The sequence below is a fragment of the Penaeus chinensis genome, chromosome 19 (genome assembly GCF_019202785.1).
Source record: "Penaeus chinensis breed Huanghai No. 1 chromosome 19, ASM1920278v2, whole genome shotgun sequence".
Lineage (NCBI taxonomy): Eukaryota > Metazoa > Arthropoda > Malacostraca > Decapoda > Penaeidae > Penaeus > Penaeus chinensis.
Genome location: NC_061837.1, coordinates 14,294,530 through 14,299,529, shown reverse-complemented (window position 1 = coordinate 14,299,529; position 5,000 = coordinate 14,294,530).

The following is a 5,000-nucleotide window of genomic DNA, read 5'->3' as shown; positions in this document are numbered from 1 at the left end:
CCCCAAATGATCAATGTACGTGAGCGAGGAAACTATATACATGTGCACTTACAAAATCGGATACACCTGTATACACTTGTACACACGTTTGCAGAAACCTCCATTTTAGTTCCTTTGATAACTTATTCACGACACGAGATATGGACATAGGGATATATTACCTTTTACCTTTGAGCTTCGAACTTAGCATGCTTCTATAGTTTTATTCGCGTTTTCATAGTTGGCATAGTCTATCAATCTGTTTAGCGTGGATAATTTTTTAAATATATACATGCATGTGGGATGGGGAGGAGAGAGAGGGAGAGATAATGAGAGTGAGTGAGAGAGAGAGAGAGAGCTAGGAAGAGCGAGAGAGCGAGAGAGAGAGAGAGAGAGAGAGAGAGAGAGAGAGAGAGAGAGAGAGAGAGAGAGAAAGGAAAACGGGAAAGTGTGAATCTATGAAAATGGGCACAAGTTGAGTATGCAGGGGAGGGGGGGGTGGAGGAAGGGGGGTAATGTTGATTTTGGCCTGCTATGTGTTTGGCCAATCGACTCTTCTGCTTTCCTCTCTTTCAGTCTCTTTCTCTCTGTTTCTCTTTCTCGTTGTATAACTATCTAGTTCTCTTTTTCTGTCTCTTTTTATTTCTCTTGTAGCCCTCCGTTTCTCTTTCTTTCTTTCCCAACCTGTTAGAAATATGGGTATTTCTGTTTCATCTCATTTCATTTTTGGTCTTTGTCTGTCTGTCTGTTTCTCTCTCTCTCTCTCTCACACCCTCTCTCTCTCTCTCTCTCTCTCCTCTCTCTCTTCTCTCAATCCTCTCTCGCTTCTCTCTCATCTCTCTGTCTCTCTCTTCTCTCTCGCTCTCTCCTCTCTCCTTCCCTCCTTCCTCGCTCTCTCTCCTCTCTCTCTCTCTCGTCTCTCACTCATCTCTCACTCTCTCATCTCTCCTCTCTCTCTCATCCTCATCTTCTCTCTCTCTCTACTCTCTCTTTTCCTTCTTCTTTCTCTCATCTGCTCTCTTTCCCTCTCCCCTCTCCTCCTCTCTCTCCTCTCTCTCTCATTCTCTCTCTCCACTCCTTTCTCTCTCTCGTCTCTCACTCTTCTCATCTCTCTCTCTCTCTCTCTCATCCCTCTCTCTCTCTCTCTCTCTCTCCTCTCCTCTCTTCTCTCATCTCTCTCACATCTCTTTCGTCTCTCCTCGTCGTCTACTCTCTCTCCATCTCCTCTCTCTCTCTCGACTCATCTCTCCTCTCTCTCTCCTCTTACTCCTCCCCTCTCACTCTCTCTCTCTTCCTCTTCTCTCTCTTTCCTTCCCCCTCTCCATCTCCCTTTTACTGTAGATGCTGTGAACGATTTTCCATACTAGGAATGATCTTAGAACGAACATCAATAAGAACAAGGTAAAGCTCTCTTTTTTTGTTTGTTTGTTTGTTTGTTTGTTTTATATTTTTGTTTTGTTTTCCCTTGTTTCCCTTTTTCTCCATTTGTCAAAATTGTTTTCTCTTTTACAGTTTTTTTCCTACGTAATGTGGCGTAAAGGTAACGTCCTTCCTGTCACCTTTTTTAATAACTTTTAATATGATGGAAACATGTCGAAGATAATAGCCGATTACGTTAAGTGAAATGAATTTAGAGTTATGATCCATTTATTTGAATGGAAATATAACGATGCTATTGAATGGGATATTGCTCTCTATCTTTCTGTATATCTATGTATGTATCTATCTATCTCCCTCCCTCCCTCCTTCCTCATTATCTCACTCACTCCCTCTCCTTCTCCCTCTCTTTCTCTTTTCTCTCTATCTCCTCTCCTCTCCCTCTCTCTCTCATCTCCTCTTCCTCTCCCCTCTCAAATCTCATCTCCTCCTCATCACTCCTCTCTCTCTCCGCTCCCCTCTCCCTATCTCCTCTCTCTCTCTCTCTCCTCTCGTTCTCCTCATTTTCTCCCTCTTTCTCTCTCCCCTCTCTCTTTCCTCTTTTCCCCTCACACTTCTCTCTAACTCAACTCTCATCCTCTTCTCTCACTCTCTCGTCTTCTCCCCTCTCTCTCTCAAACCCCTCGTCTCCTCTCTCTCACCCCTCTCGTTCTCTCTCCTCTCCCTTTCTCTCTCTCTCTCCTTTCTCTCTTCCCCCCTCACTCTCCTCTCTCTTCTTTCTCTCTCTTTTCTCCTCTTTCACTCTCTCCTCTCTCACTCTCTCTCTCCCTCATCTCTCGATCGTCTCTCCTCTCCCTCTTCTCCTCTTCTCTCCTCTTTCCTCTCTCTCTCTCTCTTTTCCCCTCTCTTCACTCTCTCTCTCATCCCCTTTTCTCTCCTCTCTTTCCCTCCCTCTTTCCTCTCTCATCTCTCACTCTCTCTCTCCTCGTCTCTCTCTCTCACTCTCTCTCCTCCCCATGGTCTCTCATCTCTCTCTCTTCTCTTCTTCCTCTCTCTCCCCAATTCATCTCCCCGCTCTCCTTCCTCTCTCTTCTCTCTCGCTCTCATCGCTCTCTCCTATATCTAAGAATATCTCTCATTTCTCCTGTTTTCCCCTCTTCCATCTTCCATTCCCTCGTCCTCTCGTTAATATTCCTGCTCCTTCCTTCGCTCATTTACTTTCATCTCCTCTCTTCCATTGATTCTTTGCTTTCTCTCTTATTCCTTCCCCTCCTTCCTGTTCCTCTCCTCTCTCATCTCTCGACTCTTTTCTCCTCTCCTCTCTCTCCTCTTCTCTCTTCTCTCCCCTCCTCTCTCTCCATCTCTTCTCTCTCTCCTCTCTCATTCTCTTTTCTTTCTTTCTTTCTTTCCTCCCTCTCCTCACTCCTCCTCTCTCTCTCTCTCTCACTCTCTCTTCCTCTCTCTCTCTCGTTTCCCCTCTCTCTCTCTCTAATTCTCTCTCTCCTCTCTATCTATCCTTCTCTCCTCTCTCTCTCTCAAATCCTCTCTCTCCGTTTTTCAAACTCTCTCCTCTCTCTACTCCTCTCTCTCCTCCTTTTCTCTCTCCTCATCTCTCTCTCTCATCCCTCAATCCTCTCTCTGCCACTCTCTTTCTCTCTCTCTCTCCCTCTCCTCCTCTCTCTCTCTCTTTTTTCTCTCTTTCTTTTTTTCTTCTTTCTTTTTTCCCCCCTCCTCCTCTCCCCTCTCTCTCTCACTCTCTCTCAATCTCTCCTCATCTCTCCTCTCTCTCTCCATCTCTCTCTCACCTTTTCTATCTCTCTATCTCTCTCCCTCCTCTCTCTTTCTCCCTCTCTCTCTCTCTCCATCTCTCCTCTCCTCACTCTTTTTCGTCTCTCATCTCTCTCATCATCTCTCTCTCTCTCTCCTCAACCCCTCTCTTCTCGTCTTTCTCTCACTTCTCTCTCCTCTTTTCCCCCCTCACCTCTCTCTCTCTCTCTCTCTCATATAAAATATATATATAAATATATATTTACTCTCTCATCTCTCTCTCTCCTCTCTCTCTCTTCTCTCTCTACCCCCCCCCCCCCTCCTCTTTTTTTCCTTTTCTCTCCCCTCTCTCATCCCTCTCTTCGGGCTCTCTCTCTCTAATTTTACTCTTCTCTCTACTTCTCTCTCTCACCTTCTCCCTTTCCTCTCGTTCTCTCCCCTCCTCTATCATCTCTCTCCTCTCTCCTCTCACTCTCTCTCTCTCTCTCTCTCTCCTCTCACTCTCTCCGTTCTTCCTCTCTCCTCTCATCTTCCCCAACCTCCCTCGTACCTCTCTCCCCTCTAACTCTCTCATCTCTACCCCCCCCCTCTCTATCTCTCTCTCGTCCTCTATCTCCTCGTCGTCACCCTCTCTCTCTCTCTCTAGCTCTTCTTTCTCACTCTCTCTCCCCCTTTCTCTCCCTCTCTCTCTCTCTCTCGTCCTCTCTCTCCCCCTCTCTCTCTCACTCTTCTCCTCCTCTCTCTCTCCCTCTCTCTCTCTCTCCTCGACGCTCTCTCTCCCTCTCACTCTCTCTCCTCTCATCTCCTCCCTCTCCACTCTCTCCCCTCATTCCCTCTCTTTCTCTCCTCTCTCTCCTTCTCTTCTCTCTCCCGTCTTTCCCCTCCTCTTTTCTCTCTTCTCTCTCTCGCTCTCTCTCTCTCTCTTCTCTCTTCCTCCTCTCCCTCGATCGTTTTTCCATATCCTCTCTCTCATCCTCTCTCTCTCCCCTCTTCTCTCATCTTTTCTCTCCTCTCTCTCTCTCTCTCTCTTTTCCATCTCACTCTCTTTTCTCTCCTCTCTTTTCTCTCTCTCTCCCTCTCCCCTCTCATCTCTCTCTCTCTCTCTCTCTCTCCCTTCTTTCTCTCATCTCTCTCCTCCCCTCTCTCTCTCTCTCTTTCCCTCTCTCTCTCTCTCTCCTCCCTGTCTCTTTCCTCTCTCTCTCCTCTCTCTCCCATCTCTTCTCCCATCTCTCTCCCTCCCTCTCTACTCCTCCTCTCTCTCTCTCCTCTCTCTTCTCAATCTCTCTTCTCTCCTCTTCCCTTTTCTCTTCTCTCTCTCTTCTCTATCTCTCTCTTTCCTCTCTCTCCCTCTCTTTCTCTCTCTCAAAAACACCACCCTCTCATCTTCTCTCTCTCCCACTCTCTCTCCCCTCTCTCTCTCTCACTCCCCTTCCCCTCCCTCTCTCCCTTTACCCTCTCTCCTCTCTCCTCTCTCCCTCTCTCTCCCACTCTCTCTCATCTCTCATCCTCCATCTTCTCTCTCTCCCCTCCCTCTCTCTCTCTTCTTTTCTCTCTCACCCCCCCCCTCTCTCTCTCCTTTTCCCTCCTCAAAAACTCTCCTCTCTCTCTCCCACTCATCTCTCTCCTCTCTCTCGTCTCTCTCAACTCTCTCTTCTCTTTCTCTCCCTCTCTCTCTCTCTCCTCTCCCGTCTTTCTTCTTTTCCTCTCTCTCCTTCTCAATCCTACCTCCCTCTCTCTCTCACCCTCTCTCTCTCTCTCTCTCACTCTCCACTCTCTCTCTCTCCGTCCTCTCTCTCTTCTCCCCTCTCTTTCTCTCTCTTCTCTCCCTTTTTCTCTTCTCTCTCTCCTCTCTCCCATCTCTCCCTCTCTCTCTTCTC